Raw genomic sequence first — 15,121 nt, 5'->3', positions numbered from 1 at the left:
AGCAGCCTGGTCTAGTGAGAGGTGTCCCTGCCCATGGCCCAGAGATTGGAACTTCATGATCTTTAAGTTCCCTTCCAACCGTAGGCATTCTATGATTTTTCCAGTTCAAACAGACATATAGAAAGCTAAAATGGGATGCTCTTTCCGAAGACCTGAAAGTATCTCCCTGTTTTGTAGATAAATACTTCTTTATTTCAGAGCAGCTGTTCACCCGACTAATCTTGAGGATATTCCCTGCAAAATCCTTTGGAGAGGGTGTTTATTAATTTTGTATAGCAGTAGGGGCATAACTCCTTGGACATCAGGTTATAGCTAAAACCTGCTGAAGTAAGTGGAATCATCCTTGTCCTCAGCAAATGGAAAGGTGTAACTGCTGCAGTAGTAATACTTCAGGAGATGTGAATTAAGCGCTCAGATGTCCCAAACTTTCCTTCACATCCTTGGATAGATTGGTCCTGCCAGAGTTTGAGCATTTAATCTGTTGACACGAAGAGGTTGTTACCTGGTGAACTGGAACCTAAGGATTGATAAGGATGCTTCATGCCAGCAGCCATTGTAGTCTGACCTTCTGCCTTCAGCAGTGGCTGAGAGGAATATAGATGATAGTTTTGCCCAGATATACTCCCGTTCTCTTAACTGTTTGCAGCTTAAAGGATTTCCACAGCTTAAGCAGTTGTATCTGAAAGCCTTCATCTTTATAAACTCAAGATACTAATGCAAGTATTTTACCTGTGAATGTTTGGAGGCTGCAGTTGCCCCTTGCCATAGAAAAGGATAGAATCTAGCCTGGTGGATCCCAGAGTGGACCTGAAGGTAATATGTGTTGTAATATTAAGATGCAGAAATACATATTTATCACATTTCTAAGGGAAAGAAGCAAGTCTTCCCAGGAGGGCACTTGCTTTGAGCACTGCAAGTAACTGCCTTTCCAGTTACCCCTCATAAATTTATTCACACTGAAGTATTTATTCTGTCTTTCCTTTCACTAACCAAGTTCTCACAAAGTTCCCAAGGGCCTGAAACACTGAAAACCATAATTCAACACTTGGGAAAGTGCAGTTAGTCCATCCAGCTGTGCATGAATAAAAGGTATTCACCAAGGAAAAGATGGTTGTAAGACAGTAGCCTTCAGAGACAGGCTTGGGGTTTGGTTTCCTCCAAAGCTATTTCTCATGCCAAAGAGGCTACTATTGTGTTAGTATCAGCTGTGTATTTCAATGAAGTATGATCAGCAAGGTGCACATTTCTGTGAAATATAAGCCAAACAAAGCAGCATTTGACAATTTGCTTAGTGGAAGTGAGTGATCAGTTGCCACATGATAGGTTAACAATTCATGTCAGGTTTTGTCTGTAGTTCCAGGGTTTAACCCGTTCATTGAAATGTGTGGTTACATGTTTCTTTCCAATTTCCATCCATCAGCATCCTCTCGTTCATATTCTGTCTCCATTCTCATGGTTGTACCAACAAAGCAGCATGTATCAGATCAGAGAGCTCATCCAGGTCTTAAGCAACATTGTCAAAGCATACTTTTTCAGGAGTTAAGGTGTTAGAGTACCTGAATGAACTTACAAAACCAGGACAGCCTCTCAGCACTTGGTCTTGGGGACACATGTCCATAACCTTGCTGAGCAGTAGCTGGCAAATTCTGTTTATCCTCTGGGTGTGTGATAACTGTGTACAGTCAGGCCCAAGAGATGGTACCTGTCAAAAGCTGGAGAGCACAATACAATAAAGTGTAGTTCTTTGTTCACGATTGGCATATGAACTGATGTGAGTGTCAAAACGAGTGGCATCCCTAAACCCAGATTCTCTCCGGTGAATGCAGGCTGGAAAAGAGTCATTAGCCAAGGACCTGGAAAGTCATTGCATGTGTGTTACTGGTATGCATACGGTAAGCAGCAACAGTATTTACAGAACCACAGAATCACAAAGTTGGAAGAGACCTTTGAAGATCATCAAGTCCAACCATTTACAGGGTGAATAGCTCTCATATCATTTGATTCTGCAGACTTGGAGGGTACTTACTCTGTATTTGGATTTTACTCTTACCTTAAGCTAAAGAAGGTTTGCTTTAACTGGGTATCTTGGTTTGCATTAAGTGATTGGAAAACATGAAGAAAAGCTTCTCAGGTTGCTGAGCTTAAAAATGAGGTACATGGAACATACATGAAACGCTCAATGCTCCCTGTTATGCCTTCCCTTCTGAGAGTCCTGGCTACAGTCCTACTGCCAAGACAGGCAGTCCATTTAAGGTGCAAAGCATAAGGTCTGTGCAACTAAATCAAAGTCTCCTATAATGATCCCTCTTCTACATCAGCTCTGCCCTTTCTCAGACGGCATTTCCACCCGTGAGCTGGAGGATCTCTCCTGTAGCGATCCATGTTAAGCTGAATCCTGCCGTTAGTTCAGACTTCTCTTGCAAACCTTCCCATTGCCTCCCAGGAAGCATGCATATTAACCATCAGATGTTAACTTTCTTTCCAGTCATTTCTCACTAACTTGTTGACATTTTGCTTCTTCCTAAAGTTCCCAAATATATGGCTAGTCATAAGCTGCAGTAGTCAACCACAAAATCCAAATAACAACCAATTCTTTATTAATGTCCTTATTTTACACTCTACCAGATTCAATCAGCATCTACATTATTTGCCAGATGTACATACAAGTAATTTTTCTGTGAGCCCTTTTCGACAAGGAAAACCTCCCTGGCTAAGACAGCTGCTTAAGGTTTAAGCAGCTATGGTTTAGGTCTGCACTCCAGTAGATACCTTAGGGTATCCAAAGGATAATGAGGATGCCCCTTTTTCTTACTGGAAAGGCTGTGTTGGAAACCAGTAGCATAGATACACAAAGCATAGATGAGAGCCAGATTCTGCACCTGGGAAGGGACAACCCTTGCTGCAGATACAGACTGAGGGATGAGATGCTGGAGACCGGCCAAGCTGAGAGGAAATTTGGGGGCCTTGGTCAACAGCAAGTTAAACATGAGCCAGCAAGTGTGCCCAGGCAGCCAGCGGGGCCAACCGTATCCTGGGGTGCATCAAGCTCAGCATCGCCAGCTGGTCCAGGGAGGGGATTGTCCTGCTCTGCACTGCGCTGGTGCGGCCTCTGTTTGAATACTGTGTGCAGTTTTGGGTGCCACAGTACAAGAGGGACACAAAACTATTGGAGAGTGTCCAGAGGAGGGCAATGAGGATGGTGAAAGGTCTGGAGGGGCAGTCTTATGAGGAGAGGGTGAAGTCCCTTATTTTATTCAGCCTGGAGAAGCAGAGACCAAGGGGGGACCTCATCGTGGTCTGTGGCTTCCTGACAAGGGGGAGCAAAGGGGCAGGTGCCAATCTTCTCTCTTTGGTGACCAGCAAGGTGACCTGAGGGAATGTCATGAAGCAGAGACAGGGGAGGTTTAGGTTTGATATTAAGCAGAGGTTCTTTACTGAGAGGGTGGTTGGCCGCTGGAACAGGCGCCCCAGGGAAGTGGTCACAGCACCGAGCTTGGCTGTGTTCAAGAAGCATCTGGATGATGTGCTCAGTCCCATGCTCTGACTTGGCTGGTCCTGTGGGGAGCCAGGAATTGGCCTCAATGATCCTTATGGGTCCCTTCCAACTCAGGAGATTCTGTGATTCTATGGTATCTCAGGAGAAGGTTTCTTTTCCAGGATCTTGTGACAGCAGCAGCTGAAAGGTCTTTTAATTAAAAGCAGCATGTAAATAGACTAACAGTCCTACCTAGGCAAGGGCAAATTCACATTATGCTGTTCTAGACTCTGAATTTTCCCAGAGGCATCTCCAGTCAGCATGGATACAATGCCTAAAATTGATTTAAGATAAATTAGTCATTTAAGTGCTCTTTATAATCTGTTAAAATCATATACACGAAAACTTGAGCACACCTGCCATTTCTGGGTGTAAAGACCTCACATGGTGTGAGCTGTCTGCCTCACTGCTTCCAGTGTTCCCTTTGGCAGGAATGCTCAAACTGCATTACTGCCATTTTGTTCCATGCAGCCAAGAACGAGGATCTTGATATAGAAACAGATAAACCCTTGCGGGAAGGAGACAGGGATGAGGTAATTTAATACTGCTCTTTTCTAACGCTGTCTTGCTTAGGCATGCTAAAGGCAGCTCTACCCAATCATAATTTTACTGGATTCTTTGTACGACACTTCAGATACATCTGTTTGAACTCACTTATTAATTATTTCCAACTTTGCTTTTCCATCAAAAGTAACACCATACTCACTCTCGTCTTTGCTGCTCATAAGCTCTGGAATGATGTATTCTAGCCAAAGAAATAATGCATGAATCCTACCAGAGAGTGCATGCACTTCTTGAGACTGTTCCTGAAGTTCTCTGGCAAAAAATGCCCTGGACTTAGACATCAAAATGCACTTCTAATGACTTAATTCTCTGCCATTTTCTCAGTGAGGTAGTGTCTCTCACGGTTCCGACTAACCTGAGCATGGCTGACAACAGTCTGCAAAAGTACATCCTTCAAAATAACACCAAGCTTGATGAAGTCAGATTGGGCTGTGTCATCACTGCAGAACTGCTGTAGATTTTTAGGGAGATTTTGCTCTAAATTTCCCCTCCCCGCTCAAAAATCACCCCTTTGACAGTTTGGTCATGTATGTGGAGCCTGAGTGTCCCGGCCTGAGAAAGCATCTGACAGGTCATGCTAACCCAGGCGCAAACCGCTCTGGTTAGCTCCAACCCAGTGACGCCATGGAACAGTGGTGATAGAAGTAGCACAGGTACTCAGCAAACCAGAAGTGTTATCTCCAGCTCTGCAGGGCATACTTCAGTTTTGACTGTCAGTTTACATCTGTGTTCTTGTACCATCCCCAAGCTACTCCAGCTCATGCCTGCTGCTTTGTGTACTGTGAAGCTTAGGGGACAGTTCAAATAAAATGTATGGTGCCTGCGTGATGTAAGGCAGGAACCTGTTACATAAACTGACTTCTTAAGGATAACTTGCACCAAAAAATGTTGTGGTGACTTGCCCTTGCAGACTTCTGCTGGATGAGCATTGCCTGCACCGCTTCATGATTGGGTCACCATGATTTTATGACTGGGTCATCATAGGCAGCCTGGGGAAGCTTTGGTGTCCCTTTCCAGGAAAGGGCAGGGTGTGGAAGAAGAGGAAGATTAATTAGATTTGTGCACTCTGGCCAGGCTGGGCTCAGAGAATCACAAGGCTAGAAATTACCTTTAAGATCATCAAGCCCAACCATTCGTGTCCTATGCTAAACCATATCTCTAAGTACCTCATCTACCCTTTTTTTAAACACATCCAGGGATGGTGTCTCAACCATGTCCCTGGGCAGCCTGTTCCAGGCCCTGACAACTCTTTCAGTGAAGAATTTTTTCCTAACATCTAATCTGAACCTGCCCTGGTGCAGCTTTGTGCCATTTCCCCTTGTCGTATCTCCTGTCATGTGGCTGAAGAGACCCACCTCTCTACAACCTCCTTTCAGGTATTTGTAGGCCTGTCACTGCTCAGAATTTGCTTCACTTGACTTGGAAATACTTTCTGTGTGTTGGGAGATATAGTCAGCGTTCAGAAAATAGAGTAGGAAATTGCTTTGCCATCTTGCAGCAAGGGGCAGCCTCAGGGAGAGCCTGGGTGGGCTTGGTTGAACATGGGCTTCCACTGTAGCTGCCCACACAAGCCACTGCAAGCCTCCCAAACCTTGCAAGCCACAGCTGCCTGATGAGCGAGGAGCAAATCTGGCATCCTGCCCGCAACATGAGAAGATTTGGGGCACCCCATGGTTGCCATTTTAATTTCTGAGGAGGCAGTTCATCATGACACTTCTCTTCCTACCTCCTGGTGGGGTTTTTCTATACAGTCTTGACATCCTGAAAGCAATATAAACTTTGCCAGGTCAGTCAGGCTTTTGAGAAGTCTAGATTTAGCTAAAGCATTTCACAGCACTCCCGGCTGAACCTAACCATTCACCAGGAAACTCTGCTGTGCTTAGGAATCACCATCCTTCTGAACAAACACAGATGGAATTAGCATTCTTTCAATCCAGTTCCATAAAAAGCTTCAAGAGCTCAGTTTCAAATGACTGAAGTCATTTCCGTCAAATCTGGCTTGGCATTAGATCTCAGCAAGTTGCAAAAAAAACCCCACAGAACTGAAATGTTGAAGTGTGAAAAGAAATTGATTCCCTGACAAGTTATGTTGCAGATGTGCACAAAATTTTACTGCAGCCTGCACCCTGACTTGCGTGCATGATTTTAACACATGTTGAAAGCTGGCTATATGGATGTGACTCAAAAACTATGCTGCTCCCCACAGAAGCCACACATGGAAAACTTTGGTCCTGCAGGATTTTTACTTGGAAATTTCATTTACGTAGTTTGGATTTACTTTTTTTTTTCACCTCTGTGACATGTTGGGAATAAAGCAAGAGTGTGTGAAAGAGAGCTTATATAATGGAGCTTGTAATATACATTTAATTAGACAGTAGCAGGATCTGCTGGCCCCACTCTGATACAAAGGATTCAGAAGGCAGTTTATAAAACATACAGTGATTTCTCAGAAGATTCCTTCTATTCCTAAGAATGAATCATACTTACAACTCTGCTGATGTGAAATACAGAGCTTATCCAATAGCCTGTCCAATCGTCTTTGATACTTTGGTATGATTTACAGCAGCGTTGATACTTCAGCCATTTGGTGATATAAAAAACAGAGCAAGGTGTTTTCTGAACTCTTGGGTATTTCACACTTCTGTTGTGTGCCTTTGCCCTCTCAGGAAAGTGATGGCATTAGAGACTTGTGTGATTGTTTTAAGGAATGGTTTTCAATATTGGATTATCCAGCTGAAATCCACGTAGTACTCAAAAGTACCGGCTATTTCTATGATCAGAGCACTGTGATACTCTCTCTCACAGATCATAGTTTCAGGCTGTATTTTTAGCAAAAACACTACATTATTAAATGTCCTTCTAACAATTTATAAAATTAAGTAGTTTAAAGAAGGCAAGAGGGTCACAGTTTTTTATTTCCCTTCCTTTTCCAGGAGCCAGGAAGGCAGAAGATGGACCATGGGAGAGAATGGGCTATTTCCTTTTTTACAGCTGCTGCCAGTTTCCAAAGCTTTAACATCTTCAGGTCAGTGGGAGCAGCATGCTGCCACGCTGCTCCAGCACAGGTGAGTGTCTCAAAATAACTGGGACAGATGGACAGTCTTCTTCTATTCCCAGCATATGTTTCAATTACTGTAATGATTTCTTTACTGTACCTAGAAGGATTCTACAATAAGGCACATGCAGATAAGGCTATTAAAAATCAGTCACTGTCATATTTTCAGAGGGCATGTACCCTCTTTGTGCTTCCTTTGAAAAGAACTTATTTTTTTAAACATTGTTCCTTAAGCATTAGAAATATTGCACCCCCCCAAAAAAAAACCCCCCAAAACCCCAAACAAACAAACAAACGAAAAAAACCCAAAATTAAACCAGAGAATCAAATCGGGGGGTGTATGGAAAAGAGAAAATTTTCCCATTTACTGACATAATTTATTTTTTTAAACTTTGCACTGGAATGCAGGGGAGCATGTGAGGTGGGTTGTTGCATTCAGAAGCATTTTACCCTCAAGAAATGAAAGTTCACAACTTGGTTAGGTCCCAAATGGCCAACTCGGATGACTTTGGCTCTTCCCAACTGAAGTGTTAGGTAGTATAATCAAATTTCAAGGTGAAGAAAAACACAGATTGTATCTACAGTTGTAAAAGATGTCAAATCTTGACAGCTAGGTCTCAATCCAACATTTACAGCACAATTATATGGTCCATTAGTCAAGCAAAAGTCCTGCTCAGATAACACTGCATAGAAAGTACTGAGTTGGTTTCCTGTGGCAGTTTCTCTTCACTGGAAAACATCATAACACTGTGGAGGTTTTTTTCTTTTCACCAAGAGAAGCAAGGCTGTTACTAGAATAACAAGAAAGAAATCTACATTCAGAGCAAAGGGGACAATGTGGTCTGAGCTAGACATGCTTTGCAAATGGTGCACAAGAAACAGAGGTTTGGCCACATTGCCCTTAATAACAAACAATTAAATAAAACAGCATTGTTGCTGACTGCAGCCATTCATTTATCCAAGGACAACATCTCTTCTCTTTCGGCAGGTGGAATGACTGTAATCTGTTTTCAAAGGAAGAATGGTGCAATTGCCAGTTTGATATTAGTAATTGAGCACTTTGCCTGCACAATTCAGGGACTGTCTTTTGTGTGGGTCTAGTCAAGGTGTTACTGAAGAAAATAGTAGCATTTCAGTGTGGTATTCTTGAAAGGTTGGAGCCCACCTGATCTAGCTAGCTGAAAGGTTGCATGCTGAGCCCCGCTAAAGTCAAGATGACCATTCATATTAGTTAGGCTTTTGGAGAACTGGGTCTTACCTTTTCCCAAAGGAAATCTCACTCTTTTGCTATCAGAGTTTTGCTATGTTGTGGCAATTTTTTTGCTCACAAAGGAACCTTTTGCTGTCATGGTAAACTGTAACAGATTGAAGCAAAACTCCCAAATATCTTGCTTCTTAGGAAACAAGCATAAATGCTTCACAAACGATTTGGGGGGCGGGGGGAGAGAAAGGGTCTGCGAAGCTGCAGTCAGGATTGTGGTCCAGCAGGAGAGTAGGTGGAGAATCACAGCTGCTGACTGCTGGACAAAGCTATGAGCAACATAGGGTTCGGGCAGCCTGACTGAGCACACCGACCCAAAGAAAGCAGGATGTCTGCAAGCAGAAAGAACAGAACTCAAATCTACCCACCCTAGTTTCTCCTACTGGCTTTGGTAGGGCAAACTGACAGATTGTGGCAAGGATCCTGCTGAATAATCTCCAAAATTATATTTTGCCTTTCAGTAGTAGTTTCTGGGAAAGTCTGCCCTACGTGGAACAAGCCTTTGTTGTTGTTGTGTTTTACTTTGTTTTTCCCAGACATAACTCTTTGACATATGTAGGGCACCGTGCCATGTGTGTCACATCTTTTCGGCACATGATCTATAGGCCTGTAAAATACCCCTGTTTTTCACAGGAAGGGGTAGTAATCCATTGAAAGCAGGATTTGGAACATCTTTCAAGATGAAATACTCCTTTACTGAAAATGAAGTAACTTAATTTCTGGAAATTGTATTCGTGAACTACAGTTATCACACAAAACTGTTAGTATTTACTAAAATTCCTCTGGAATGTTTTGTGTTCACCAGACTTTTTAAAAAAATAAAAATCTGTTTTTTCCTGATATGAATAACCAAAAAGATGCATTTATTTCTGTGTACCAATTTCTTCCCAACAGTCCTCTCCTCCGTTGTTTCCAGAGCCCAAGGTACCTGAATGTTTAAGCGCTTATCTATATGACTTCAGCCTTGTCTCTTGTGAATGTCTGCCAGGCAGGAACTGGGCTGTCAGCTTCATCCCATCAAAAAGCCTTCCAGTGCCATGAGCTGAAGGCAGGTTCCAATTGTTAAGTCATTTTGGCCTGGGCTGAATTTAAAGGCAGGCTCCTGTAGCTAGCGGAAGTTGCTGGAGGCAACAGCTCAGCAAAAGGCATTAAAATCATATGTCTCATAATTATTCTTTTGACTCAATTACCCATTTACTCTTTATTTTTATATCCAGTGGAACCTGGGGGCAGCAAATACTGCGTAAGGGGAACAAATCCTGTATAATAGTTCTTGTTTTGGTACATTCACTTAGTGGTGATTTATTAAGGGCTGCTGAATAAGCCTGATTAAAATGCATAAACAGTTCTGAACAGTAAACAACCATGTCTAAGGATGAAAAAATGGGACCCACATGCTGTGCATGGAAATTGCCCTTAACAACATGGCCTATTGTTGAACAGATAGGAAGCCAAAGGTTGCTTGTAATCAAATTTGAAGTTTCCCATCACTTATAAAAGCAACACTTCCTTGTGTAAACGTTTCAATTTGTTGTTGTTGTTAAAAACTGCTTCCTGACTTAATCTCTACAGGAACCCATGATTTCTTTGATTGTCAGGTAGAAAGACAATTTCAGATAAGTAACATTTAGATTTAGACAAAGTAAAATAGATACTCTTAGCCCAAGCATTCCTGCAGCAATAAAACCTGCTTGTCTTCCTAAGATTAATTAGAAAAAATGACCCATTGCATCACTTTAATTCCTACTGAAAATTTTCCTCCATTCTTGCAATTAAAATAATGCAAAATAGCTGAGATAGATAGAGCACAGAGCAGCAGTACAAACCCTCCAAACTTTGTGCTCCAGCTAGAAGCTCCCTGAAGATTTTTTATTTTTCCCTTGATTAACATGGTTAATTAATTACAGACATTTTCACATTAAATATCTGATCTAGGGTACGCTAAAAAATTCCAGTCTTTCCGTTGTTGGGGGGCTTTGAGTCACACTTAGAGCAAACACAGGTACATTTAAAAAGTAAAAGTTGCTTTTTATTGCTTTGACAAGTACAACTTCGGAGCACAGAAACACAAGTCCCAGCTGAACTGTAATTGCCATTACATTTCTCTCTGGACACAACAGGAACTTTTCCTAGAGGTGTCCAGCCAGCCAAGATTTCACACTCTGCATTTGAGGACTCTGAACAAAATGATATATCCCTTACATTTTTAAAACTTCTTTTTTTTTTCCCTGCAACAAATAGGAATATGTTATATTAAACGATATCCTCACACATAAAACACGATTCTCTATTATCTGTTATCTTTAAAAGGTCCTAGAGAATTAGAGGTCCATAACAACTGGAGAAAGGCAAATGTTGCACCCCTCCTCATAAAGAACAAGCTGGGGAACTACAAGAACTAAGGGAACCTTGCGAGATTCAGCAAGGACAAAAGCAGAGTGCTGTCCCCAGGAGGGAAGCAGCCCTGCAGAAGCCCTGGGCTAGGGAGCAGCTCTGATGGAATGGCCCACCCCTGGGGCCCTGGTAGGCAGCAAGGACAGCCAGCCGCCCCATGTATAAACAGGGATGCAACCTTTGGGTTGCAGGAAAGGATCCTTGACAATTTCTCCACACTTGCTAGACCACATCCAGATACTGTGTCAAATTTTGAGCCCACCAATGCAAGAAAGAGATGGATAAACTGGAATGAGTTCAGCAGAGGCCCCCACCTGGTTGTGGACTGGAGCACTTGTCTGGTGAGGAGAAACTGAAGGAACTGGGTGGGCTTGCTCAGCCTGAAACAGATAGAGCTTTGGGTGTCAACCAGTACCTGTAGGGAGGTTAGAAAAAAGATCTTTTTTTTTTATAAATCAGTCTTTTCACAGCAGAGCATGGAGGCAGAACAAGAGGTAACAGACATAAATTGAAATGAGGGATTCTGATTGGATATAACTAAAAACTTTTTTCCCCATGAGGATGGTCAGGCAGTGGAAGAGGCTGCTCAGACAGGCTGTGCAGTCTCCATCCCTAGAGGTTTTCAAGCCCCAACTGGATAGAGCCCTGAGCAACTTGGTCAGAGCTTAGAAGTGACCCTGCTTTGAGCAGGAGGTTGGACTAGTTACCTCTTTAGGTCTTTACAGCCTGGAATGAGCCAATTCTAGCATTCAGGAATGAAAAACTTGATGAGGGGCCTGTGTAAACTATCCTGCAACTTCAAACCAATTTTTAATAATGTTGTCATTAGGAATTTTCTGTGTAGTAGGTTTTGCAGTGTATCTTGGACTTCATGAGAGAGATGTTTGAGCTGAGAAAAGGTGTTGAAGAAAGAATATTTCTAGATCTTTCTGGAGAAGCTCTACAGCCCTTACTTTTTGTGTCCTTCTACTGAAATAAGACTAGGATCCACAAAACCTTAAGTTTTTTCTGTATTTAGGTATCTTCTAGGTAAAGATAAGCTCCTGATTTTGTAGATGCCTTTTTTTAGACCAAAATACTAGGGTGTTTATTTTGTATATCACAGGCCACAGCACTTACACTAAGCAAAGTAAAGATTAGGAGGTCTGTAAGGCAGGAGAGAAGGCATTAAGAAAAGCCTCACTCTGTGACCTGGGGACAAGTCCTCACATTCTGCTCTAGGATTGCTTCTAGGTTTTGCATCAGCTGGCTTGAGGCTGCCTAGCTAAAGCCACCTGGCTAAAGCATAAAAAATGGGTATCATCTTTGTCACTGAATGCATTTTGGCTAAAAGTGGCCCTACCTGCTGTATTTGATCTTAAGGGTTTCAATCGGTTACACCCACCCTTCCAGATATGTCAGCAGACTAAACCTGCATGTGGGCTCCAGTGGAGGCTTAGGCATGGGATGGACACTGGGGTGCCGACCTCTGCCTTGGGGAGTGACTGACCCCATGGGCCGTGGGAGAGCTCAGAGCCCATGGGGTGTTCAGGGAAAATACAGGGTTTCTAGTTGCCCAGAATCTGGCAAGAAGACTGATTGCACCACTGTTGTAGACACAGGGGCCTGTAATCGTACTTCAAAGGTTATGTCTGATAAGGATCTGGTTGAAAGCATATGATTAAAATTTCCAAGGGATTCTGTTGGAGCTAATCACTGGTAGAATGATTATAGTCAGTAGGAGGGTACTTAATGTCTTTGGAAATTAACTATTTTATAAGCAGTATGAACTAGCAATAGTATTTTTCACCCTAACCACAGAGTTATTCAAGGTCTATGAAGTCAAATATAAAATGAAAGGTCTGTCTCACCTTTGTTTTGGGTCTTACCCAATTTGAGCATTTGATTTAGAAAATTGCTAAGTGTGAATTAGTGAAAAGATCATTATCGATTTTAGGAATACTTCTTTTCAAATTAGAAAAGAAATTGTTGTTTCTGTAGATTAGAAGCTTCTCAGATGTGAGATACACTCTGTTATTACCTGCACTTGGTGTCTTTTGCATTCTTCACTCATCTGCTTTTAATGTGCTGCCAAATTAGCATACCAAGCTGTAGACATTAATTTAAATTTTGCTCTCCAAGCAAACAAATAGCAAAGAAGCTATTTCCTTTCTCAGATTTTTACAAGTATCAAGTGATGTATTTGTATTTCTCTTATTACTCTAAAACCTTTTTCTGATTATTTTCACAGAAATGAAAGAATAAATTTTGATGGTACATGTGATCTAAGATTCATTAATTAAAATATCTATGTTTTCCAATACTTTCAACCATTCATTTTCATTCTCTTCACTAAAATTCAGCCTTACAATTTTTTCTGCCTTGCACAAATGCCCATCTGTGATGGAGTGTTTATACATTACTAGAAAAAACATTATACCTAATTACAATTCTTACGATGTCCCTCAATTTATATCCGTTTAATACAAGTCTCTTATTTCATTTAAGGAACCATTTTTCCACAGTGTAAAATGTCACCATCAATACTGCATTTGATGATGTTACATATCAATGTTTTATGTGATGCTAAATCAAAAAGCCTCTTTGTAGTCAACTTTGGATGTCTCCTACTTCACACCTGTCAGGTTTTATTGTCTTTCCCATGAAGAAGTTAATCATGTTAGTTAAACATAATTTTCCCTTTATATGTCCATGCTGACTAGTGTGTATCAGTTCAGTTGTTTCCCACTTATCTTTCCAAATAATTGCTCAAACAATTTTCAGTGGAGTTTGGTTTTGGTTGGGGGGGGGGACACACGACTGGGGGATGTTTGGTTAATGTAACAAATCATACCTAAGTAGCATGTATTTGTGAGGAGATCAGTTAAGTGACATGCTGGGCCAACAGGGAAAAAAATATTTAGGAGATATCCTGATGTTACAAAGAGATGTAATTGCCAGGGAATGGCCCTTCTACATGTTTAGCATGTGTTGTTTCACCTATCACTGTATGTCACTCTGTCTGTCCTACATACATAAACTTTGATTCTGTATTTACCATCTGTGAGCACATTACTGCACCCAGTAACCCCTGTTTAACCCCATTTCTCAGGTCATTGAAATAGAAGTCAAAAGGATGTCATCAATTACCCAATTAAGGTAGATTGTAATCTAGCCAGGTATTTGAATAGCAGGGACTCCCTTGTATACAATTGCTACTTCTTTCTTCCCCATGCACTCAAGTAATTAAAATGTCTTGTTTTTCTACTCTGCAGAAGAATAACATCTCGATGTAAGAACCATTTGCTTTTCATTATTAAAGTCATTATAGCTAGTCAAACACTTGCTGACAAAATGGTTTTGGTTAGAAAACATTCATTTGAACATAATTTTAGTCTAGAAGTTCATTAACAAAACTGAAAACTTGTATTTTGTTACTGTTGTAACTTGTGTTTGATGCTAAAGTGCCAAGCAATCGCTCTCATCAAAATGAAACAGCAAAAATCACCTACGTGCTTCAGGGGCAACACTTACCTGCAATTTCCCTTTGTAGGAAATGATAATGTCCCAAGGTGTTACTCCGGTTGGGAATGCAATTTGAAAAGGTCAGAAGTGATCATGAAATAGATTACTCGCAGGGTTTATGGCTATGTGGTTTTCTAACTGTCCTCATGCCAGCCTTAACAGGAGGGATGCTGTTTATTCTCAAGATACTTGAAATGTAATGCTGCCGGTCACCACTATGGGATTTTCTCTTTGACACTTCCCGGCACTACCTCATCAGCTGCTGACAGTGTGGGTTTTTTCTTACCATTGTGTCTAATTTACAAAAATGTTACTCTATTTTGATTCAAAGTTCAGTTACCTCATTGTTTTTTCCCTGGATATCAAACCCGTAGCTGTACTTGAGTATGTTTTCATAACTCTGCTTGAAGATGTTTTTCTAATATCCTAGCATCATCTGCCCATATTACACCCTTACCCAACCTTTGCACCTCATGGAATAAATCTCTCCTTCATTTCAGCTCTCATACAATCACTCTTTTCTTTGATCTTAGTTAAACCCACCTTTATGATTTTTTTGCCATTTGACCCCCCTTTAGAAGGCCTGCTGCTCTTACACCATTGTACAGGATCACTCCATTACACAGGGTTCTGTTGAATTTCATGTACAATCCTTTATAGTTGCTATAGATCTGTTGGGTTTGGTTTTTTCTTTTTAAAGTTGACACAGGAAAGCATAAAGTTATTTTGCACTTATGCTGGTTGTCCTGTTAGTTATCCTAATTGCTGTTGTTACATTATACTTACCATATTATATTATGTTTACATT

This window comes from Gallinula chloropus (genome assembly GCF_964237585.1).
Source record: "Gallinula chloropus genome assembly, chromosome: 1".
Classification (NCBI taxonomy): Eukaryota; Metazoa; Chordata; class Aves; order Gruiformes; family Rallidae; genus Gallinula; species Gallinula chloropus.
This window is presented reverse-complemented; position numbering follows the sequence as displayed.